The 26,990-nt window shown below is 38.8% G+C and overlaps 1 protein-coding gene across 23 annotated transcripts in view; it reads right to left on the minus strand.

The window, feature by feature from the left end:
- Window positions 1-26,990, minus strand: part of INPP4A (inositol polyphosphate-4-phosphatase type I A) — a 109,110-nt gene that overhangs the window by 59,569 nt on the left and 22,551 nt on the right. For 4 of the 23 annotated variants that reach the window (XM_038155383.1, XM_038157114.1, XM_038158849.1 and 1 more), the window contains 2 exons: window positions 9,307-9,367; window positions 3,153-3,299 (listed from right to left, as the gene is read on the minus strand). The gene's annotated coding sequence lies outside the window, so the exon portion shown is untranslated. Of the gene's footprint in view, window positions 1-3,152; window positions 3,300-9,306; window positions 9,368-20,374; window positions 20,441-20,616; window positions 20,825-20,898; window positions 21,329-26,990 lie in introns of those variants that run through there. The other 19 variants (XM_038123478.1, XM_038162292.1, XM_038163136.1 and 16 more) reach the window with 14 other exon arrangements.

Below are 26,990 nucleotides of genomic sequence, written 5' to 3' on the forward strand. Positions count from 1 at the left end.
TAAAACTCTTTCTTTACTCATGTTAAAATGGAGAAAATGCAAAAGTATAATTTTAAACAGCTTTTTATTAAAATGTTTTCAACGACAGCATGCTCCTACAGGGGCCTGTGCTATGATACATCCTTCAGATTATTTTATATTCACATTCTTGGAGCTAAATAAATTCTAGATATTTCTAGCGTTAAAATTTAGCAGGAACTGCATTAAGTATAGGGGTTTTTAAACACAGAAATTACAGAACGATCTTGAACATAAATATTCTGCAAGGCATATATCCTTGTTTCAAAAGAAAATCAACACAAACGCATTTCAATAATAAATTATCTCTATCATGTTTGACTACAAACCCCCAAAATACCTTGGCAAAATTTATTTTTTTATAGCATATATTCTATCCTAACAGCAAACATATGATTAAAAACATCATGACAGAATACACAAGAAAGTTGAAACTACCTTCTCTCTGGCAGCAGAGACACAGTTCACTAGTCCATGTAGTTTTGTTGTAGAAAAATATTTAGGTTTTTATTACTGTTTAAGAATCTGTGTGAACAAAGCATAAGCACAGTGTTTACCTAGATTAAACTATGAAAAGGTTAAGCAAGGAGTACAGTCTTGGGATGGGATTCACTTCACTGAACTGTACTGAAGTTAAGCAAAAGAGGCAACTAGATAGAATTGAGTAGGGAAGGATAGGAATCTTCAAAAGGTCATTTTCTCTAACTTTCAAGCAGCTATCTTAAGAGACTATGAAACAAGATTAAATTTGCATTCCAGCATCTCATGTTTAGTAACGATCTACAACAGTAGGTTGTGCCTATTTGATCCACCACCATCCTCCTCACTGCCCATTCCCACACACAAAGAATCTGGGTTTTCTGGAAATTCTTCTGTTTCTTCTTCTTCCCCAATATGCGAGATATCTTTTACCTGAAATTTAGAGGTGGGTTTCCTCAGATCTTATAATCTTTTCTTTTCCAGAAATATCTTCAAGTGATGCTCTTCCATTTTTTCTGGGCATCTTTTTAAGTGACAGCCATGCAGGCCTGAGATGCTCCAAGTACTGTCTCTCAGGAAAAGGCTCAGACAGATTTTCAAAACAAACCCCCAGTTTACTAGCTAGAAAAACATGACTTGGAGCTAAATAAAACCTAGAATACAGGGAGGAAAAAAGCCACATATAAACTGGGACAGATTCTAAATCTAAGGTAGTTGACCATGACTTTAATAAAAAAATAAACCTGAAAGAGCTCTGACACATTTTCACACTTATCTTCTCAATCCTCTCCTCCTTGTTATCCTTCCTCTTGGACTGTCATTCAAAGCACTCTGTTTCCAACAGAACAACCCCCTTCCAAACTACTGACAATTTGGTGCATAAACAGAGTTTTTCTTCACTGTGGCAACTTTCCAAGAAAGGACTGTGAGATCATCATACAATTGTTTTTACCACAGAACAACAAAAACGTAGTACCACTATACAACAATTAATTACAAAGCAGAATGGGGAAAAAAAGATAAGCCATACTACTCTCTCCTGATATTCTTTTCAGCACTTAAAAACCTCAGAATCCCAGGCTGAGCCCTTATTGATGAACAAATAACTAGAGAACTAAACATAGTGCTATCAGAAGTACATTAAAATGTTTCTTGCTGTGGTATTTTCCTCCTGCTATTTTATGAAGATTTCTGGTAAAGAGCAACCTGATCAATCTCTTAATAGCTTACAAAGCAAATTAAAACAATTCAGGATTTGCAACAGAGCAGAAAGCACATTACTCACCATTGCCCAAAGGATTCAACTCTTTTTTGAACCCAGTGTTGGGACAAGCCAACATCCAGGGAAAGGGCAGCTCTTCACTAACACACAATTTTAAGTTTCAGTGTTTGTCAAACTAAGGAGGTATCTGGGGCAAGGGCTGTCACGGACTGTAAGTGCTGCACCCATCACTTGTCACTACAGGCACATCAGGGACCTACAACCACAGTTTTCACTTCAGAGCAAGCTTTTCTCACACTGGTCATGAGTTTGCTACACAGTAGTCAGCTTCTAAATTATATTTGTCACAGGCTAAACTAAACATGCCTTGGTCCAGCCCTATAAATTCACTCAAAGCCTGATTTGTCATACAGCTTTCCATGTGCTGTGCAGGGGAACTGCAGGGCAATACAGCAGACAGTAAGCATCACATTCTATAGGAGTACAAACAGCTTAAACAGCCTAAGTCCAAAGAATCCAAGCAATCACTGACCTTTAGAAATCTTTAAGCTTGCTCCTAATTTGACATAAAGCATTCTCCTACTGATTACTGTCATGTATTATGGAATTATCACTATGCGTTCTATATTGGTTAAATATTTTATCCACATGCTAGGTGAATGCACAAACTCAATCAGTAGGACATGCTATATATTCAGTTCACATCACCTCTAAATCACACAGGTAGACACTTCTGGTTTGGTATCATAATCTTCCTACAATACCATAATGTTGCACATAGACCTGCATTAGTCCTCTGATGGTCTGCAGACATCCTGCTTGTTTGCTATAACCTAGCTGATATCAGCCACATTTCAATGCTCCCCAAAACTCCAGCAGAGGAGCTGTGGCAATTACATTTCCCATTTTTTCAGTCTTCCTGACATACCCAACACAGCTGTCTCAGCCTCCTCTTGTAATATAAGTACTTTGATCATCCCTGCAGTTTTTCACCAATTGGTTTGGGTTGGAACGGACCTTAAAGACCAACTAAACCTGCCATGGGCAGGGACACTTTCCACTAGACCAGGTTGTTCAGAGCCCCATCCAACCTGGCTTTGAACACTCCCAGGGATGGGGCATCCACAGCTTCTTTGGGCACCCTGTTCCAATGTCTCACCACTCACACCGTAAAAAATTACTTCTTCATATCTAATCTAAATCTACCCTCTTTCAGTTTTCTCTGCCTCTATCACATACTGAGGTGAGGCTTCTCAGACACTGCAAGAGGTGTTGCACACTTATGCTGTATCAGGTCCCACCCCAGATGCACCCAGCTGAGATTCCCTCCCTCAACTGGAAATACCTCTTTTTGACACTTGCCCGTACCCCATACATCATTTTCACGATAGTATCAAACTGACAGACTAAAGACAAACTTAAACCCACTTACCCTCATATAGGCCTTTCTCCTTCAAAATCTTCCATTGCTGAACTCCCTCTTCATAGGAAAAGTTGTTGCATTACTTCCTAAGCTGAGGCTGTAGCACCATCCAGTTTCAGGCACTCAGCACTGATGCCAGAGTCAGGTGCCCAGGCTCTGTTAACAGTCAAGACAGAAAGCAGGAGTTGGGTGCCTAATTAAAAATCTGCCTCTTTCCACTGATTACATAAGAGCTCAGACTATCATACTGCTAATTTTGACACAAAGGTTAAACTGGGTAAGAGAATTCATGACAATGTGTGGCCTGACACGTTGCTGGGTTGAATTCCATCCCTTTAGTATTATCTAATTGCCCAATTAATTGCATAGTCACTCCATCTAAAACTGCGCACTAGAAATTAACATCCTCCTCCTATCCACAAGTTTCAACAGCCTGCTTTCAGTACAGTGTGCCAACAATATCAACTCCAGAAAAAAACCAAACCAAAACAAACAAAAAAGCCTCAAGAAAACTAAACAAGCCAACTCCCAGAGAATAATTCATCATAGATATCTACCTCCATCTGTCTCTCCCATGTCAGTTCTTTTGTGTGCAGTTACAGTTCTTACACTACCCTAATCTTCCTCCACCTTGAACAGCATTTTTGTTGCAACATCACGTTAAATGGCTCAGTAGAATCCAGAGAGACCAGATCTAGCCCATTTATTTCTCTAGAAAACCTACTTTCTTATTAAAAAAAGATACTAGGCCAGTTTGACATGACCTATCTTAGAAAAATAGATCGTGTTTCATCCTCCCTCCACTCAATTCCCATGTCTTTAATCATTTATTCCTTAAAAAAATTTCTAAGGTTACTAGGGTCAAATTAACAAGCCTGAAGTTGCCTAGATCATATTTTCCATATATGTAAAATTCAATAGTATGAGTAATAAAAATCCTCTAAAAAATCTTAGTAACGGATCTATATTTCAATCACACATATAAAAAGTACCTTGAAGAAATTCCTAAATTGGAAACTCCCAAAGGAGCAACTTAAAAAGCCCTTCTGACAGCCAGAAAGTCTGATGGATTTTAAAATTTCAGAGATGCAAAAACTGGATGCTTTGTCTCAGAAATGTAAAATCATGAGTAAAACACCCAAGACTTCCTGAAATCTCCTGAGACCACAAAAACACAGGATATAGCTAAAGCCTTTGTATAACTTTATGTGTTGGACTCAATGATCTTGGGGGTCTTTTCCAGTCTTTATGATCCTATGGGAAATTCCAGTGCAAATCTGAAATGTTTGTGGGATTTTGTCACACAAGCCTCTGAGAGTTGCACAGTACCTTAAATTCTCATTATTCAGTACAATTTCTTATAGTCACAAACTGTTGAATACATTCATGTAGGTTTTTCAATTACTTAGGTCACTCAAGCATGCAACATCTGGAAAAGTTTCCGTTATAAGACATGATGACTTTCTTGATAGTATCCAAAAGCTTTTTAAAAGAATAAGTACACTATTCATTTCAAGAAAACTGTTAACATGCTGTGAGAATTTGGGTTTTGTTTTTCTTCCTCTTCTTGTTGTTTTAGTGTTTTGGTATCTCTACCAGCTTGACATAAAAATGAAAAAAAAAAACCTAAACACTTAAAAGTACCAAACATTTCTTAGTCTGCAATTTCAAACTCTTCTTCTGACCCACATTTGCATTTCTCTGCCTTGAGCTGCAAGTAATCATTTCATTAAAAGGTAATATTTGTATATGTTGCCTCCTTCAGAAAAATTTGTCCTTAACATACTCACTTACTGACTCATTCTTCAAACAAGAAGTGTGAGTTGTGCATCTTGGTGCTCTAGCAGTAGGTTTGTAGCTGCCTGCACATGTCACACAATAGTCAAAACAGGCAAGCAGTTAAGATTTCTTTCGAATACCATGGCTAAAAATGTCTAATTGTGCTAAATTAATAGCTATAGGGCATCCAATAGGAGGGGTAGAAGTGGGAGAGCAGGCACCAATCTCTTCTCTTTGGTGACCAGTGACAGAATTTCTGTGTTGGTAAGGTTTGGTTAGATATTAGGAAAAGGTTCTTCACCCAGGTGGTTGGGCACTGGAACAGGCTCCCCAGGGTGGTCACAGCACGAAGCCTGACAGAATTCAAGAAGCATTTGGACAACACCCTCAGGCCCATGGTGGGATTCTTGGGGCTGTCCTGTGCAGGATCAAGAGTTACACTTGATGATCCTCGTGGGTTCCTTCCAGCTCAGGAGATTCTACGATCAAAGAAGTTCTGGTTCAGCAAGGTGACTCAGCTGAGGGGCAGCACATGAGCAGACACATAACTATAAGCTTCAGTTCCACTGTAGCAAGCAGAAAAGTTAAGATTTGTCCTGGTGTAGATTTTAAGACTGACCTGACTTTTTGGGAGACCTCAGATCAGTGACAACAGCTCCTGACTTCACCAAGGGCTGCAGCTCTGCAGTGTCTACAGAGGACTTTTATTGAGATGTCTGACTACAGATTAAAGATATGAATTTGAAAATTTTCCTTGCCCCCCCAAAGTTATGAGAAATCCTGCAGTAAAGTTAAAAATAACTATGAGTCTATTCTGCTATTTATTCTTCAGAGAGCAGCATGCTAGCAATGCCTCAGTCTGAAGCAAACTGCAGATTTTTTTGTCTTTTATTGCAGCGCTTCAAGCTATTGCAGGCCATACATATGGAGACCATACAGAATGTTCACAAATGTTTGTACTGCACAGTCCAGACCTTTTGATGTGGGGAAGTCTGTACCTGAAGACCTACATGGTCACTTTCCATCTTCCAGCTAAAAGGAAAATACTGATGGAAGTAGGAAATTATCCATATGCAGAGTTTCCAAGAATTAAAGAAGCATGTTTTGAAGGTTGGTTTAGATGGTTCAGATTAAGTGTTAGTTCTCTCAGTATGTTTTAGTGAAACAATTATTGCTGAAACCATCATTATTATTCTATGGTAGTTCATTTATGTATCTCCCAAGGATAATACTAAGATTATTAACAATTAGGTACTGGACGTTTTGTAATTTAAACATTGTAACAGCTTTATAATTAAAATGCAAACACAGGAGTAAAATTAATGTTATTGAATTGAATGCAAGCTTGGGCTGGATAAAGTTCCAAAGACTTTAAAGGGCTTGATGTAAGAGTACCATTTAATTGCAGAAAAGGCTTGATTTCTGTGCTTGCACAGAAGATAATATAGACAAAATATTTGTAAAAAGAGACAGAAGTTATAAGAAAGAACCAAAGTAATAACTCACAGATCGCTCTTGTTTCCAGACACCTAAAACATTTGAAATTCTGCCTCTGCCTTCTCCCTGTGTGCCTTCTTCAGCTGTTCTCATTAGCTATGTGACATTATGTCCTCTTACTTTTCTTTCTCTCCCTCTCCCTGGATTCAGGCTCTATTCAATACCATTACGCCTTCATGTAACACATTATTCAAATTCAGTTCTTCATCTCGCTCTTCCCTGCTCAAAGCCATGGTTAGCTCTGTATACTAAAGCCAGCAGTCAGAACACCCTCGAATGGAAAACAGAATATTACAGAAAGGCCAAGTGCCACACATTATGCAATGACTGCGGGTGTAGTTATTGCAATTATACATGCCACATTGGCATGGGGCATGAATTGACCTAGCATTAACAAGAGGATGATGAACATTATGCTCTAAGAAACAAGATCACTGCACGTTGAACACAGCCACGCAGTCACACATAGCCTGCTCTGCATTTACACTTTACAAACTGGCAAGAAGGAAAAAGGAACAAACTAGCAAATGCTGGTGGTTTTTGCTAAAAAAAAACCCCAAACTGTAAAAGCAGATAAAAAATTTGCAGTAAAATGTAACAACAATAACCATAAAGCAGCTTGCTGTGCTTATATTAATGATCATCTCTCCTTAGTCAGTCACCCGTGCTGTTTGTCCACTCATCATCTACACCAGTATTTACTTTAACAGGGCACATTTTCTAGAGATGTCACCCAAAGAACTGACTGTAGAGAAAGCTGTGACTTTTAATTAAAAAGATTGACATAACCTATCTTATACACAATTAAGGAGCCGTAATCAAAAAAATTATGTGGAGCTTTACATATGCAACATAAAGTTTGACTCCTAATAAAGAAGCCACTAAATCTACATCAGAGGAAAGAAAGTATTCACCAAAGTACCAAGAAAACAGGCAAACAGAAGTGGTGGCATTCTCTTTTCCTTCTATCTTCTCTCCAGATCTACTCTAACACAAAGCTTCAAGCAGGTAGTGCAATCTGACAAAAAATGGAGTGGGTTGCACAGCCAGGGCCATATTTGAGAAACACTTAATTAGGATGATATGCTATCCCTGTAGGGGAGCCCCAAGTGCTGGCTTTTAGCTCTATTATTATGGATTTCTTTGCAAGTGTGGAGACAGACCCCACAGGGGAGAAGTCATAGCTGTATTGGGGTAGAATGACAATTCTTTTTTAATTTCTTCAGCAAGAAACAGAACTGCATTGGATGGAGATGAAGGATTGCCTCAGGCATTTCTTTTCCAATGCAGACAATGATTAATAAAAGAAAGAGAGATGGTATGAATGACTAGTATTTCTGCAATTCCTTTTAAGTCACAATATAGCTACAGGATCTGGCAATGCTAATTTGCTGCTGGCAACTTAATCCTGGCCTTCTTGGAGTGGAGAAAGATCTGTAAGTGCATGCCTGATTCCCAAGTTGTTCTTCACTGAGCAGTTCAAGATGGTCAAAAGAAAAAAATTATACATAAGCCCCTAGAGCATCCTGTTGTGCACTCTATTCCATTCTGCCCCAATTAAATAACTGAGTCCGTGGTATCGACCATTTGCTTTAATTTCAGATGTAGGCACAGTCATGGCAGCACACCTCTCTAGACTTTTCAGTAATTGATTCTCAGTCTGCATTAAGACACACATTTAACACAAGAAAAGCAATGCTGCAGGAGAAAGTGCATCTACTGACTTTGCTGCTTGACCTTACAAAGGAATTTCATCTCCCTTAGCAGGAGCAAGGGAGTAACATCTCTGAGAAGTCAATACCGTTCACCATTGACTCTACTTCACCATTCATTATTTGCTGAACTCTGTAAAAGGGGACTAAGGGCACTACATCAGGGACAAGGACACTGAGGTTCACCTTCAATTTCTGCATGCAACCAAAAGCATCACATTTGACCAAGAGCATCCTGTTACACCTCTCACTACTTCCCACTCCCACACCAGCAAAACTTCCTGCCTCTACCAGAAGACTCATTTTATTCATCGGCTTCATACTGCCTTGCAGTTCAGGCCACATCCCCTCATCTCATCAGCATATGTGGCCTAACTTCTCTTACTCTCTGGAATACCAGAAGTAGCTGCTTAGCTCAAAACACAGCTGCTCTGCACACAGGAAGCTAGACGAGTCCTATGACTGAACTTTGCTTGCAAACCAGTGGCCAAGAGTCTTCTCACTTCTGCTAACAGAAGCTCCACCTGGACAGAGATTTCTGTCTCAGGGCCTAGTAATGTGACCATCAGCCTCTGCACCCTGCCAAACCACAGGACATAAAGCAGCTCTTTCATTGTGGAAAAGCAAATACTTGACAAATGTTTGTGAAGTGCCCAGCAGGGCTCAGATCCCATCGTGAAGGATACTGCTCTATGCTACTGCAATGCTCAGTGACAGGCAGACCTGCCTTCTTCATCAACATCTCTGGATGTTTAAGGAGAAAAAGTAAAGAAAGACTGGTTTGTTCCTACGGTAGAAACAGGTAACAAATACTGGCCTTTCAGCATAGGCTGTACTTTAAATCTCACAGAATTCCAGAAACACAGAATTTGTCCAAATACAAACATATCATACTGTCACTAGCTATTGAACTTCCTCACCTTCTGTGGGCAATGCATCCAAATAAGAACAGAAAACCCCTGGCCAATATAATGAACTACTCACACTACAAACCATAGGGTAAAAGCATGCCACTGGTACCAGAATATCAGATCTTGTCAGTGCTTCATTATTTCCAAGGCTGAAAGTTCCTTTTAGATTTCTCTGTTTCTAATTTTTGATGAATCTTTGAACCCTTGCCTTCAGTGTCAACAGATCATCACACATTATAGTAGTAATCACTGAAATTATCTTACCTTACTCCACCTTTCACAAATGAAATTCAGCATGTGTATCCAGTTCTTTTTCTAATGAAGTCTGAAAGACACAAAAAGCACAAATCATTTCTGACTGAATAAACAGGCTAAACAGGCTAGTAGTATAGGATTTTTTTTTTTGGGGGGGGGGGAGGCAGGGCAGTAAGTGAGTAATAATTACAGGAACTAAACCCAACTAAAACCTGTGAAAAAATGATGAGTGTTAACACTTTATAGCATAGCTTCTCTATCATTTGAAACAAAATCATTCATTCAGTTTCACACCTTCACCTCTTTATTTACACTCAGAACAATGTCTGTATAACCGGAAGGTAGGAAATAACTCTATAGATCAAACTTTTTATCTTAAGGTCAAAACATGAGCTTATCAAGTAGTATGCCTTCCAGTATAATTTTTAACCTGAAATATCTACCATTTTGCTTCAACAGAGCATGTTAGAAATCTTTGAGTGTGGTACCACAAAACTGTGGCAAGTCAACAGGTTCCTGTGTGGAGAAGATGCTTCTCTATTAAAATGTACACACGGGGCAACCATATACAGTAAGATTAAGAAAGGTAAATCCTTAATTCACAGAAAAATGTAGTCATAAGAAAATCACTCCTCAAAACATTAAATTCAGGAAAGATTCATCCATAAAGCAGTGTTCAAATGTGTGATGTAGTAATTAAGATGCAATTCATCAGCTTACAGCAAAACTGACAAAGGAGAGCCGGAACTGACGTAAAAACAAAAAAAAAAGAAGTTAAAAAGTACTAAGATAAAACAGTAAAGTACTAAGATAAAGTAAGATAAGATAAAAAAGTACTAAGATAGCACTACAGGCTAACAAGAACTTCTGCTACCAATTAGGTAGCAGAAAAAAAACCAAGAAGAAATAAGTTGAAAAAAAATCAGTTAAAAAAAACCAAGAAGAAATAAGTTGAAAAAAAATCAGTTAAAAAAAAAACAAGAATAAATAAGTTGAAAAAAAATCAGTTAAAAAAAACCAAGAAGAAATAAGGCCTTTGAGTCAGGTAACACTGCCACAAAAACAGAGATATTTCACTAGCGCCTACCAGCCCATGTGCTCCTGTTGCTACAAGAACCAGCAATGAAACTAAGTTAGGAACACTTGCTACAATGAGCTGAACACCATCTAGCTCAGTCTGCAACATTCAGGGAAAGGCTTGTGCAGACAAGGAAGAGCCACCGTCTGCAAAACTCTGTTAAACTCAGCAAAATGGAAGCTGAGATGAGTTACAATTTGCTCTTCAGAGATACATAATAAGGGCTTTCACCGGTGGTGAAAAAAAGTGTTAAGATAAACAAAATATTAACAAAGTAACAAATGTAAGCTGAATAATAACAACAAAAAAAGACAGTTTAGCCAAGGGTAACCTTGTTTTCCATACAATAAAGTGTTACACCAACACCAATAAAGTGCTACACCAATCTGTTAAAACAGATTTAACAACTCAGGAAACTGCATCCAACCCTGTGCTTTCATGGACTCATAAGCAAAGCATCTAAAATCTCTTGCAAAATTATACCTCTTCATAGAAGTGGCTGCAAAGCAGCTTAGGTTCTGCTCCCTTTTCATTGTCCAAGGTGAAGGCAGAATAAACTTGAGGTTCACATCTATGACTGTCAGAGGAGAAGTTACAAAACTTAATAACTTTAATTTTGTAACTTAAAACTTACAAATTTAATTAACCCTGGCTTTTTGTCCTCCATGAGGACGGAGACATCCAACATTAGATGGAACTCTTTTCAGGGTAACTGCGATATGCAAGTTATCAGGGAAAAAAAAGTCATATACTATTTAAAATCATTTTTATATTGGCAAATTCAGTTGCAAAGTTCTAATTTAATATTCTTTATAACTTCAACTGTATTTATTTGGTATGGTTTTTTGTTTTTCTTTCTTTTTCCACTCTAAAAGCAGGGCAAGTGCTATGAAAGCTCCTAGACACCATGAAGACTACTGTCAAGGAAAGTCATTGCCAGTCAGAGTCACAAGATCAAGGGCTGATACTGTGGACCTACTACATCAATATCCTGTAATATACTGTACCACCTTCACCTTCAAGATGTCTAATATAAAACGTAAACCTGGTCAGTTATTATTTATTTAATTTAAAGGAAGAAACTCAAATGACAGAGATGATAAAGGAATCTAAAAATTCTATCTACAACACAGTGACAAAAAACCAGATTAGTTCTATGGAGACAGGTAAATCCTTTTCAACTTTGTGGCTTAGCTCACATATCTGTAAAATAGAGACAATGCGACCTAGTAACTACATCGAGCTTCTTTGCTGCCAAGTCCTATTCCTAACTTGTTCACTACCTTCAGCAAGTCACATCCATCTTGCAAAGTAACACTTAGATTGGTGATGTGTTTTAAAATCAGCCCATCCGTGAGATTTTTTAAAAAATATTTCAACTTCTGCAGAGAAGGCAAGACCTACCCCTACCAATCTCTGCAACTTCTGACCCTCTGCCAACGCCCTCCTGCTCTGCACCCCCTTCTGAAAGCAACTTTGGAACTTTGGGTTTTCAACTACATTTCTAGAGGCTGTCTTGAAGTCCTCCTCTTTGACACAACCACAGTTTTTAATTGCACTCCAGTCCTGCTGCACTTTGATACCTGATTAAGAACTGTCAAAGTGCAGCTTTAGCTGTAACAACTAAACTGAAGACCAGCAGCACATGCCCAGGTATTACATTCCCAGAGATGTCAATGGCACTTACAGATGGACAATTCTAACTGGGCACCAATTCAAGCCCTTTCTCACCCTACATTGTAAAGTTTTTAAACTATATTGCCCTGTAATAGCAGCAAAACCATAGCAGAGTGTGGTAATGTACTACTGTAGACTGCACCAAAGGACCATCTTCTTTACATGTTCTGCCTTCTTTCTCTGGCCTTTTGCATTAAGACAGCTTTATTACAGAAAAAAACAAAAAAAACCAAAAAAACCCCAAAAAAACCAAAAACACATTCTATTAAAGACTGCAGCAGGTTTTGCTTAATTAAAACCATTCAGAAATTGTTTTGCAATAGACTGATGATGACAGTTCAAACCTTAGAGCTTGCTGCCAGATTTTAAAAGCCATTCAGATCCTTCACTGTACAGAAGTGATATACAGTGAGGCTTTTTCTCTCCCCAATCACTTGCATCCAGGGTTACTACATAAACTAAGGAGAACATAATTTCTCCATTAAATCTGCCACACCATTATTCCAAAGTACTGCAGAAAGTGAAGTGCATTACACTATTTTCAGTAAAAAAAAATCAGTGTTTTTCTGTAGAAAAACATCAGGAAAATAACAGAGAGTATACATGTTCTCACTGGAAATCCCTCACTTTCTCCTCCATGTTCCCTTCTTCGTGACTCACTGGATAGCAGCTAAATTATTCCAGGAAGGAAGGCACAACTAGCACTTCTCCTTTGCAATTAAATGTGGTGTCAACACCCCTGAAGGGTACCTGCAACCCATGACACCAGGAGTTATTTTGTCTAATAGTTAATCAGGGAAAAACAGAGCTGCTTTGACTGGAGGTTAGCCTTGATAGCTTTTGTCCAGGTTCAGTCCAACAGATGTGCTATTCCCTCAAGAGCTGTGCCAATCTAAACTAGTGTCTCGTATTGCTTGTCCTCACTTTTCCCTTCTGTCTGTCAGCAAAATGGCACATGTTTGTATAACCTAAACATCTTTAAAAAAAAAAATCTGAACACACCACATTAAAAGCAAGCAAAAAAAAAAAACAAAACAAAACAAAAAAATGAAACAAACAAACAAACAAAAAACCCAAAAAACCCCAAAAAACCCACCACAACAAAAAAACAAAAACAAACAAACAAACAAAAAAAAAAAACCACCAAAAAACCCCCAACAACAACAAAAAAAACCCCGAAAAAACCAACTCCACCACCCCACCCAACTTCTCTCCAGAATACCTGGACAGGAAAAAAAAGAGCAAAACAGAACCCTTTGCAAAAGGTATAATGCAAAACCAAAGCTCTCTAACAACCTCGGAATGGGGGAGGACTGTTTGCTGATAATACTGGTAAATTTGAGGAGCAAGAACATCTGCAGTGGACAAGAAGCTGAGGATGAACCACATGACACCACAGCTGCAAACTAATGCTCATTCAAAGCAAGTTGTTAGACCCAGTGGAGCCCAGAAGAGATTTCCTGTAAACATATTTCAGAGGCTCAAGTTTCCAATAATCAGCCTACCAACACAGGCAGCATGTTCTTTTTCTAGCAGACAGAAGGTAGAAAATACTGTGTGTCCTGCTGTGCTGTCTGATCTCCTTTGCTTTGGGGCAAATAAAATGCTGCATTGTCTAAACTCTCTTGCAACTCTTGCAATGTATTATTTCTTGGACTCTTTCTTCATTCCCCATTTTGAAATACCAGTTTACAGGAAACATAAGAATGTAAAAAAGATAAACTCACTTCATTCTGAGCACATCATTATTGTGATCAATATGGCACCTCTTTTTGCAGTATTTACACAAGATGCTATCACCATTACACCAAAATATATCCTCCAGAAAAAGAGTAAACTTGCTTTGTCTTCATGCCACTTCCCCAGAATTACTTCAGATTTGCTTGCATTATGTAGGCAACCTGTACTGTGCACATTATGTACACAACATTAAAATTTCATCTATTCTCAGCTCCTGTTTGTGAAGAAATAAAACACATGTCTGCAACTCTATCTATCACTTGGTTGCAGCAGTGCTTTAAGATTCCTAATGATAGGCCATGTTCCTGAAGGAGTCACAGCTTCTTGTCGGGCAGAGACACAAGTACAATTTACCTTGCTCTGCACCTGATTTTTACGAAAAGAAAATCACAGAATACAGCAATACCTCCCCATGTTGAACACACAGAGTCAGAACCCAGAGCATGACCCAACATTAGGTCCATTCCCCAACACTGTCAAATACACACTTCCACAAAGTCAGTCTAGATAAAGAGTGCTGTTCTGCAAAATGGGAAATCAGGAAGAGAAGATTACAAAAGACAGTCTCAAGGTCAAAGTGGTCTGCACAAGTAGATCCTGTATTTCATATTCTATTTTACATACTAAAGAGAAGACATGGTTTGATTTCACAAGCATCTGCTATGTGTTTATGCAAAAAGATGAGGTGACACCCAGGACCATGGTGCACCAACTGCGAACAATTTTGTAATAGTGTTGATAGTAAATGTATCATGTCCAGTATCTAAAGTTCTCACTCTCCTCTTTCATTTATTCTATCATTGTCACAGTGAGATACATTTTACTTAGCTACCAAATGTCCACAATGCCTCTCCCTTTTTTTTATCATGGGAGGCAATGTTTTCAGGCTAGATAATATTTCACTGGAAATCTAAACATCCAAGGAACAATGGCTGGAAATTATCTTCATGCAGTGTAACCGATAATTTTCTGAGGATGTTCAGTTTTACACAAATTGCCAAGATGTTGAGACATTAAGATGGGTTTTCCTTGCTGCACTGGCCTTGCAATGTTCATTTTATGAGCCCCCAAATGCAGCTTGAGCTCATGTAAATGAGAACATTGGGTACTCCAGCATGAAATGTACGGTACAATATAAAGAAATCAAAGCTGCATTATTAACTTTTCATATAAACAGTCATGTTTACTGTGAAGGTTGTTTTCCAGAAATGTGAATCACAAAGGAACAGGGGAAAAAATGCAAGTTCTAGGAAAGTTGGGAAAGATGTCATAATTTCAAAAATAAATGCTGCAAACTGTAACATTACTCCTTCATCAGTTACCACAGCCCTCCCAAATGCCTATTTGACATATACCTTCTTAACAAACTTTTAGATATCTGCAAATGTTGCTAGTGACAACAAGGTGCTGTGCTAGGAAGAAAAAGCTCTTCCCATTCATCCTGGGTGCCTTGCTCATGTCTGGAAGGGGGATCAAATCTTCACACAAATTGAGTCAAATTACGAAAGTTCTTGTCTCCTACTTATTACAAATATAACACCAGCTAAGCAGATCTTCACTGGTAAGTGTTCTGTCCTTCATTTTTCTTTCTGCTAAATTTTACATAAAATTGCTATTTAAAGACACTCCTGGATTTTAAAGAGACAATTCTTACCTGTGCCTAATTTTTTTCTAGCCCACAATAAAATCTTACCGGTGGCCCCTTGTGACTTTTTGATTTTCCATGAAATTAAAGACTATGGTGATTGTTTATATGTCTGAAATATAAATCCCTCTAACAAGCACAGAAAATAACATGCAGTCCTTCTTGAGGTATTAGAAAATATTTGTATCCCAAAAAAAAAAAAAAAGGCAAAGCATTTACAAGGAAGTCAGAATGGAGACAACATGGGTGTTGAAGCCAAACCCCTCCCTTCCTCAGATCACACACATACATAGACACTGGCAGCCTTCCCTCACTTCCACTCATAAAAGGAGCTGTTTCCCTCACACTCTCTCTGTGCAAATGGAAGTTTATCCTTCCAAGTGCCCAACCAGATCCCCCCTCTCACTGCTCTCTGTACCCTGAAGGTGCTCATGTCTTTCCACTATGCCCATGCACTCTGTCTCTCTTACTACATTCCAGCAAAATCTGCCTTTCTTACTACGTACCAGCAAAAGAGTAGTCATTTTTCCAAGCAACTTTCCTGCATAAAATCAGTTTTCTGTAGAAGTGTCAGTATTATAATATCATGTTCTCATCAGAATCTACAAAGCTATGGGACAATGATGAGAAATCTTCCTTATGTAGGCAAAACCACAATGGCCACATTCTTCCTATTACTCATTACCTCCTGTTTACCAAAACACAATTGAAAGTCATCTATTTCTCTCAAGAACAGAGAATAATTTGAGTAATTTTTCCCAGACACCCACATTAGAGAGAGAGTTTATGACAGAAAGAGCTCACTCTAGCCAGCTCAGCTGCATGCACTTTTATGTCATGTATTTAGAGCCATGATGCTAATATTTAATGATAGTAATACTTGTGACACGATCCTTTTCAATCAACACTAATCATACAGAGCTCAAAAGAGCTCTTCTTCCAAGTTTTCCTGAAACAATAGAGGACACTGTCAACATGGCATTATCTATTTCATGTCCTTGTATGTGCTTTATACAAATCAACATTTTACCATTTTGGTCCATATATCCTCAGAAGAAGCCCTTCCAACTGCTTGACAGAAATAACACTGAAGCCTGGAAAAAAATAAATCTTATCCTGTAAAGTCAGGCCACTTGTGTCTATTTCTGAAATGAGAGAGAAGAAATCTTTTATAGCAGTTTGTATTTCAGGAATCTGGGACTTATAATACATTCACCTATCACACACAGGAAATTGGATGAAGTTATTGGCATTTAGTGCAATCTAGAATATTGTAGTGCTGTCTTTTTTTTTTTTTTTTCTTTTTTTTTTTAAACAGCAGACTTGCTGCCCAAAATAACCTCCAGGCTCTGTTATTCACCTCTGCCTGTAGCGGCTTTGTCATCTAGCACTATCAAGTATTTATCTAAAAAGTAAATTTGAATTAAGGATCATTAACTCACTCCCTTTAAACTGTGTTTCACCTGAACATAGAAGGCCAATTCAGTGTTATGTGAGTCTTCAAACCTACCAATTAGGTGCTGTTAATTTAAGCTCACGCAGACGAGTCAGAGGTACTCTGCTGCTTTAAAGGCAAAGCATCAATTTGAAATGAAAACTGAGCTAATCCCAGATTTCTGCATCCCTATAAAATACAAGGACAATTCTGCACAGAAATAACATGCCATCATAATCCAGGCCATAACCTCATTTAACCAGAGCAAAATGAACTATCCTCATATCCTTACACTGGCTCTGACTCCGGAGCACTACAGGGGGCTACAGTCATGAAGTCAAGTGAAAACCCCAACCCTGAAGGCAAATGAAAGGACCGTCATTGTTATCCTCAGAGTATAGGCTGTACCATTCACTCTTTATTTAAACCAGCACAAGCTTCAAAATACACAAAGGTTTAAACAGAGCAAAAAATGAGACTATGACTTTTTCTGCCTGATGCAAAAGCTGGTGCAACACAATGAGTTGGGAGCCCCTCAAACAGTTCAGGCCTTCCAGGGCAACCAGGATTTGTTCACCACCTCCCTCTGTGTCCCCCTGCTTGAACTACTCCAGGATTAAGTGAAGAGCTTTTCAGGACACACCACAAAGATTTAACAACTCTTTCCCCCTCCTCTCTAAAACCAGGCAATAAATCTAATCCCTATAAGAAGACTTCTTCAGAAAACAGCCAAAGGGGCCGAGAAGATGGCCTCTAGATGCTTACACTTACACAAGAACCCGAAAATAACTCACGTAAAAATTGTCATCTCTAAAAATTACATAAAGAAAAAGAAGAGCTCTCCAACAAACAAGATGGTTCAGTACTGCAAATGGTGCTATTCATACTGCTCACATGCAGGGATTTTATTCCAACAGAACAGTTTACATGGGTTTATTTCAAACATGCAAATAAAGATACAAAAACTTGTAAAAAAACCCTGACTAATACAATTTTCCACCTCCCTCCATTTCAAATTCCTATTTGAAAACAGAAATGCTGCACTGTTCTCTGACAAGGATGTACTACACAAACACCAATGCTGCTTTTCATATACTGCAGAGTCCTTTATCAGGAAGTCTAATGTCAAGCAGCATATCATCACAGAAAATATGGTAACCTTTTTTTCGAGGGAAAAATATAAATTCTTATGCAGTGTGTGAGCCATCTTTTACTCTGTGCAAAACTTAGCTTCTGAAACAGCAATGGTCCAGTTTGGGTTGATCATTTGCTAAAACTGTAATACAATAAAAAAATATCACTCATATTAAAGATGACTCACATAAATTAAATGAATTGCAATGACAGGATTGGATTTCCCCTAAGTTCTTCATCAGGTAAGGCTAGTTATAAATCATTGCTAATGCAGCTTTTGTGTAAAATAGGAGAGTAAGTGCTTCCTCCCACTAAAGAATTTTGGAGAAATGCTTTATTTTCTCTAGGGCCCTCATTTCTCTACATACTACCCACAGCAACAGCTCTGTTTCCTGCAGCCATTTCCCTCTGTCACAGCAGGGAGAGGTAGAACAACATGCCCAAGGATGATGCCACTGTCTGTTTTGAAACTTCTGCTCAAGGACTGAGAGCAGAACACGTAAGAGATCAGAGTTAATCCAGCAGCTGCCAGGGAAGCTGACAAAGGGCTTAGAGTAACACAGAGCATGGTCACAAAAGAAGCCACCAAAAAAACCCCAGATTTTACAAAGGAAGAAACAAATAAAGGACAACCTGAACACCCCACCTATTGTTTGGAACACAAGCAGCACAAGGAGCAAAAGGGAAGTGCTGAATTACATGAGCTTTGTGGCATTCAAGGCTTTCCTAGGTGGAAAACCTACCAAGGGGAAAGAATCCACACCTGACCAGCTGAAGTGAGAATCAAAAAGGGGGCTTAAATTTCAGCAGGAAGTTCACAAAAGGTTTAGAGAAGGCAAAAATAACAAAGCATGTCTCAGTAGTAATGCAGAGATGAGAAAAACAGCCGTGATATCCTGTAGGCTAGGAATGGGAGGGGGGAACAGAAAGCTGGGATCTTCTCTTTGGGTTTACAGAAAAAAAAGGTCAAGGATATAATGAACTCTCACTATTCAAGTCCTGCCAAGAGTACCAGTGAAATAATCCAAATAGCCTCTGCCACTTGTTACCTTTGCAGCCTAACACAAAGCCATCTTAAGGTAACAAAATCCAGCTTTCAGGGTGCCTAGAGAGCAGACTTTGACAAGCCCTGTTACACTTATTGCAAAATCCCTCCAAACAAGGATCAAATGCAGCTGGATCCTTTGAACTTAACACATATATTATGTACCTAAATGCATACTTAAAGGCAATTGTTTAAGCAAAATTCAGACACAATCTTAAATAGCAGTAATTAAGGTACAAATCAGTGCAAAAATTCAGATTGTAAAGAGTGTTTTATTTCTACTTGTTTGGATCTGTGAGGAGAAGGAGACTGTCATGTGCCAGAACTTTGTTAGTGAACAGTCCCAAACCCAGCCCTAACACCGTTTAAACTAGTTTGCATTTATAATGCTGTAACATGAGAAATACTTAATATCAGAAACACAAGTCATAAAAATTAGTCAACAAAATTTTTCCTCTGGGAGTTGGGCATCCATGACAGACATTGTTTTTAAATGCTCCTCTCACACTGTAGTTTTCCAAGTTGTATGTGATCAGAAGTATAAAGATCCTACAAATGCACTAACAGACTTTCCATTTTATTAAGAAAACGAATCTATTTTAAAAGCTAGAGTAACACCAAATCTGGTTAATTCATAGCAATGAAAACACTGTCCATCAGTAAATGCTATAAACTAACAAACAGAAGAAGAACCTAAAGTATGCTGTCATTTTTAAATGCTATTACTACGGCACTGTATTTCTTTCAGAGATGACAGCTGTCCCTTTTATGTAAATTCTACATGGAAATGAGTGGTAATTTCAAGTACCTGAAAGCAATCTATGAAATGATCAGGTTTTGAAAATACCCTCATTCCCTCATTCTGAAAACAAACACAAGTGATCTGGCTCTCTTATTACTGAAAGCAACTGTCAACCTCACTGTACTTTAAAAGGATACTGCTTCGCAAATACAAAATAAATGAGGGGGGGGGGGAAAGAGGAGAAAAGGAAAAAAATTTAAGATAAATTCACTACTGCAGTTCAAAACCATAATCCCTAGCTTATAAAATCTCTTTGTGGGGAATATAGCAAATACTCAAGACTCAGAGGATTCTACAAGAGCATAATAAGTGATATGAGTCTAATCTACATAAAATTATAGCACTAAAGTGAGTAAAATAGCAGTAAAGCCACAATAAACAAATGTTATACCTACTCTGCATATGTCAACATTAACTAGAATATGTCTCATTTTTGCATATGAATAATTGCCAAAACATAACATATGTGCTTTCAGTGGCACAAGATGAAAATCACCCCAACATCTGGAAGGACCACTTACAGTATTTGAAGAAACTGTTTACATCCAGGCACTGCACGGATCACATGCACAGTCCCAGCCTGAATGCTGAAGGCAAAGCAACACAGTGATTCTAAAGGTAAACAATTATTTTGCTACTTCAAATACAACTGCTTTTTTTTTATTCTATTGACACAGAAATTCATTAAGCAAGAACTAGAGAACTGCACCACTCTCCAAAGAACAGAGAGCTGCTTAAAAATTACTTGTTTTCCTTGCCCTACCGTCTAGCAGCAGTTTCTTCCAAAGAGGTCTTCTGTCCTTAACATGGCTGCCATGCCTTACATAACATCAATGAATGAGAAAGTAGTTATTTTGTTTCCTAGGACGCACACTGCCCATTAGCCATATGATTCTCCATATGGCACAGCAAACAGCCCAGACAAAGCTTTGCAGCAAGGCAGCTCCAAAGATCAGCATCCTCTGAGGATAACAGCAACAGTAATTCAGACTTCACAAGCTCCACGTTCCCTTTGGTACATATTTAAATAAACAGGCATTCTTACCTTAAGAAAGCAATACCACTAATAATAGCGGTGCTCAGTAGAGCCTCCTCTGTTTCATCTGTGCTCGTAAAAATGAATCTTGGTGCAACTGTCTGCTGCAGCAGGTAATCAATAATATAACCTGCTTCTTCTGTTGCCAGAGCTGCTCCATCTGAACGCTAGCTAACGTGAACACTGTCAGTGTGAGTCATACCAGTGACTCAGAGCAGATGCAGAGCTGCAGGAGGAGTTTAAGTTTCAAGGCTTCCTCTCTCGTTCCGGCTCCCTGTCACACAGGCACTCACTGCCTGCCTGTGTCTCTGTGTGTGCCTGCAGACTGCCCCAGAAGTTGGATTTTATCCTCTGCATAATCTTGGAGAGTTGAGCAGTTTCAGTTTGTTTGTTTGCTTTGGGGTTTGGGTTTTCCTGCCCAGAATAGCAATTGTGCTTCTTCACCACAAATATATTTGTCGGGAATGCAAAAGCTTGCTCTGCAGACCAAGTTAATACCACGGTGTGGCAGGTGATGTGCTACTACAAGATATATCAGGGCTCATGTATCTCGTCAAGAATAGGGGCAGAACTCAAAAAAACAGGAAAGACTGTAAATTGAAAGTACTGAGTCTGGGCAATATCCATTTATTCATGACAACTTCATAGCAAAGCATCTGATTTCTTTAAGTACTCTGGGCATGTCAAATTTGGTCTCAAATGCAGTGAGATGAGAGAACTGTAGGAAGGACTGTAAGAAGGGATACACATGAGCAGAAATGCTGTTTGCCTGATACCAGTTTAGCAGGGAAAAGAGCCTATAGGAAAAGAGAATAGCTGCATTATAAACTGGAACTATAAAGTGCATTTGAGTTTAGGGTTGAGTTCTGGCAGACACTCCCACAGGTATCCATCTCACCAGGCTCTGATAACCTAAAAGAAGCATTTTGAACATGTATTTATTCCCCAGGCCTGCCAGACTCCCCACCATGAACAAGCAAGAACAGGCATCATGAAGCCAAATTTAGGCACTTAATGTTGGACACTTGATATGCATTGCTGTACTGATCCCACTTATTTCTGAAAGGCACATTGTACTCAGCAGTTGTAGTACTCGACAGATTCAGCCTTCAAGAGAGATGAAGCCATCTAGTACTGAGCCATCAGGTTAAGTACATGGAAACAAATTACAGTGGGATGAATCAAGCAAGTATTGTCAAAAGAAGATGCTGGCTGAAGGAACAATGCCACTAAAATGTATAGACACTCATATAAACAGCCACTCATATAAACATCCCAGATATTCTAGGGAAAAAAACACTTGGTTTATGTCAAAGCATTTACAGCTGAACATTTTTCCTCATACTTAGCAAATGTCCAGTTGGCTATCACCCAGCTAAACAGATTTGTGTTGAGATTTCTCACGGAAAGGCTAATATCAAAGCATGACTTTCATGGGTCTGTGTGTTTTGTCATTTCAAAGAATTCCTTCTTTTCCAAAGCCCAGTAAAAGGGAAGGTACGCCTGCCCATTCAATCCAAGAATGTGTGCAGCACTCTTCAGTACTGTATCTGGCTGTTAAAACTGCTGAACAAACTTTGTACTACTGATGGCAAATGTTTACTCCATGTCTCTCAAAGCAGCCAAGAACACAGCCTTGGCAGGGATCAAGAGATGAGAAGGAATCAAGCTGAGCAAAACAATTCTTGAAGCAGGGTCATGGAGACAGCATAAACGAGGGGGATATAGAATAGCTGGTAGCTGTGAAGACACACTGAATTAAATTCTTTCCCCTAAAACCATTAGTATTCTATCGCTTGGAAAATATTCTGTTGAATCCCATCCTTTCCCACAATTTATTAATGACAGTGAATATTTGCTTCTGTTAAGCTTCCAAGCTTTATTTTCATGTTTTAAATGCTTGGACAGGCAAGAGAATGCTAAGAACCATATATCAGGGAAAACAGCATACCAGGAAAAAAACACAAAATACAAAAACCACAACAGCAGCAACAAAAAAACAAACCAAGACTCCTGGGATTTTAATCAGGAAAACTAACATGGTCCAAATGGCATCTATGACACAGGCAGAGAAGAAGACAAAACTGGATGATACTTCACATGTTTGGGGGTTTGGAGGATGGTAATTTGTTTTCTTTTTGGAGGTGGGGAGTTGTGGTTTTTGTCTCCTTTAAAATATATGGCATGCAATTGTATATCTACATGCAATTTTGTGCTGCTGTCCAGCTAAGAGGAAGATTTGGATCAAAGCTGACTCAAAGAAAAGAGCTGTTAAAGGCCTCAAAGAGATAAAGCACACCAAGAGCAAGCACCCACTGTGAAAAATGCATGTACTTGCCTCAGCTGCAAATGACCTCATCTACAAATCAGATGTGATTTAACTGCTGTAGGCAGCAGTTTCCTGTTGTTTAATTGATCAGTCTTTTTTGCTGGACATTCTGCAGTAGAAAGGGGTTGGGTCAGGAGTTGAAAAGTGGGAAAACCTGAAGCTTCTTACCCCAACAAAAGTGAATGTACACAGATGTGGATGAAATCTTGACCAGAAATTTAGTACAGCCTTCTGAACTAAACACTGCTGCAAGATATTCTGCATCAAGAGGCAGTGTAGACTGTTATACACTCTTTACAGTCTACAGATAATGTTTTTTCCTTCTTCACCTTTAGGTAACAAACAAGCAAAGGCTTTTCTATAGTACCTATTCAACATGGTATCAGGCTCAAGAATTTTGTTCTTCCTTATCACCTCCCTGTCTCCAGGAATTAGTTTGTTTGGAATTATTTTTAAAGTCATCATTAAGCCAGTGATGGTGGAAATGGTTTCCCACAGCCTATTCCAGATTGTCAGATTTCTTATTAACCTCCTTTCTCATTAAATCTCAGAATGTCCATTCTGAGAACACAAACCTCAAATCCTGTTTCTGAGCCTTATTCTTCTTAGGTTATACTGTCTGGGGGTGGGGAAGGAATGGGAAAAAAAAATTTAAAAAGCATTCATTTTCTTCAAGGACAGACCTGGCTCCTGATGCAGTAGGGCAACAGAAGCAGATTGAGGACCACTGCCAATACCACCATGCCTCCTTCCACCCTCACCCTCCTAGCTTTCCAGTCATCTTTCCAACAGCTACACTCTCTGCTGCATCCTAATGTTTTGTAATCTTGTTTTTCTGAGCCCTTTGTAAAGGTAAGAGTTCAGAGACACTAATTCTTGAGGAGCACTGACACACATTTTCAAGAGGAAAAGCAGAGCTCATTTCCTGAACAAGCTTACACTCCTTTTATCATTGATATGGGCAATACAATAGTTTCCAAAGTACCAGTGAGCAGCCACATATGAAAGTTAGCACTATGCACACGCACAGTCGAAGATACCCACCGCAAAAGGAGCATGTATTTTGAAAATACATATTGGCAAAACGTTGGGAAGATAAATATTTTTTGCATTATCTTACAAACACAGCTAACTGACTTGACACATGTCCACAGAAAAGAAAAATGCAGAAGCTAGATATCAGTGTCTTGTTCATTAGACTATCAGACTTCCTTTTCGATGCATCTCACAAGCTGGTTCCCTTCCATCTAATTACCTTTCATGGGTATTTTGATATGCCATGACAAAAGTACTGTTTGCTTCTCAGGAAAATTAAGACTCCTGCTGGGAAAAGTGTCAGAACCAGAATCTTTACCCTGCACAGACAAAGAAGAGAGGAAGCCACACATGAAAGCAGATCTTTAGTGACTGGGTATGGGGAGAGGGAAGAGGATGATGCACTTATCACAGTTATCTCAAGGTTTCTAAAGATAAATAACAGGACACACTGTAGCAGTTGAACTTTTTACCTTCACTACATCATCCACCACTCAGTAGCATCTTGCAGTCCTTTCTAAAAAGCAGTTAGCAAAGCAACCCACAAGAGGCTGTGGGAAACCATTTCCTGCACACAAGTACATCTCTTCACTGAGACCACCTCCTCAAGCTACTACTATAGCTGTGACCCACGTAAAATGTATTTTTTATTACTCCCTAACAATCCAAAGCTACATAGACTGCAATGGGAAGAGACAACAAAGTTACAAGCTGTCAGTAATACCCTGCATGCAGATCTCAGAGGGAAGTACTTCTGCAAATCCAGTGAAAATGCAAAAGACAACCTAAATGCCCATTTCCTCTTAATTGTCTTTTCTCACCAGATGAAACAACAAACTGCAGAGACTAAGATCAAAGAAATCAGCCAAAATAAGACAAGGACAATATATCTTACAGCAACAAAGATGTACTGACCAGACGAGAGACTGGTTTACAGACACTGCTGTGGCTGCTGCATATACAGACAACCATACATTGCAAAGGCTTGCTTGGGTAAGGAGGACTCTCCAGATTGCTCTTGATGTCAGCACAGCGTCAGCTGATCTTTTGGCAACTGGCCTGCTCACATCTATCCACTTCTGCTCTCTTTTTCTCTCTAATGCTAACATCTGCCCATGTTTTGCATCAACAGAAAAGGTCAGCAAGACCCTAAAGACACCTTAAACCTGATAATCAAACAATACACCATTTGCAATTACTGTGTGCCTGCTTTCATTCCCCTGATATTCAGAACTCAGTTTTTTCCTAAAAAAATCCCAACACAGGGCAAGTGCAGAAGAATCCGTAATCTCAAATCTTACATATGTGCCATAAATTCAGTTTGGATAACAGAGAAAGTATGTCAGAACACACCCAGTCTCCTCAGACTTCCAAAACCATTAGAATTTGTTCTATCAATACAGCCACAAATTCCTTATTCCGAACAATCTTTATTTTTCTATACAATGCACAACTACCCCTCTGTTGCAAACCAGCCTGCTCATTTTCTGCACTCATACAATCACTTCTACTGAATATTGACCTGTGAATCCTTAGAAGAGAGAAACTCAAAGAAACCCAGGCATAAACTCGTTTTGAGGCAAGCCTGTCTGACTTAAACATCACAGTTCTTCACATTGTCTAACAAAATTCTATACTCTGATGGATATTCTCAAACCCACTCATTTTTCTCATTCAATATACTCTAAACATTCTCAAACTGAAGGTCTTCCTGTTGTGTCCACAATGCAGGACTTGCAGATCTCATGCTGGTGACCTGTGACTGGTAGATTCTTCAAGTGCCTCAGAAAGAAGAATTGTCAGTGCTGGAGAAAGTGGATGCAAAGACTTATTGTTTTCCCAGTACCATCTGCTGCACTGGGGAAAACAAATCAAAACCCTGTAAGACTGAATGCAAAGCTGGACATTTTTGATGACTATCCCTGCATTATTTGTTAGAAAATTTACTCCTCATTTCCACAAAGAAAGAGCAGCTGTAATGAGAGATTTCAGTAGTTGCACAACAGATTTCTAGTGCTTTGTGCAGTCTTCCCAACTCATCTGTAGTCTTTTGCAAGTTAACCAGTCCCTATTTTCAGCAGGGAAATCATCTTTTGATAGGTTCCTAATTAGTAAGGCCATGAAAAGTAACTGCCTACCTAGACATGTTTACAGGCCTCATTCTTTACCTCCATTGTGCAAAACAAAAAGGTCCTGCTCTTAGTAGAGTAATGCTAAGAGGGTCCCCAAATGTAAGTTGATCATTAAAAAAAATAAATTAAAGGCCACAAAGTTAAACCATTTTTCTTCCTTCTCAAAATTCTTTATTCCTTCTTGCAAAAGAAGAAATGATTAGAAATATTAGCAAACAATCCAATCATAAAGAGTTATCTGCAAGCTCACGACTTTGAAGTCATTATGTATTTGTGGTACACAGAAAATTATTCTCCAGAATAATGCCCCTAAATAATCAATGGGACCACTCAAAGACTAAGGTACTGTACACGTTGAGTATCCAGCGGGGAGCCCAAGGTGGAAAAGCTTATTAAAAGTGTTGATAATGGAAGTGTTTCTTTCATGATTAATTTAAATTTTGACATTCAGAACATAATTGATTTGAGATCATTTGGGATTTTTCCTAAAATTAGGTCAGAGAAAAAGCTCACTAAAAGTAGCACTGGGGTGTTCCTAATGGGATTTAAAAAAATCTTTATGTCAAAGGCTACATGTCTTATTCTAAGAACAGTCAATTCCAAAC

Source organism: Motacilla alba, chromosome 1 (assembly GCF_015832195.1).
Source record: "Motacilla alba alba isolate MOTALB_02 chromosome 1, Motacilla_alba_V1.0_pri, whole genome shotgun sequence".
Lineage (NCBI taxonomy): Eukaryota > Metazoa > Chordata > Aves > Passeriformes > Motacillidae > Motacilla > Motacilla alba.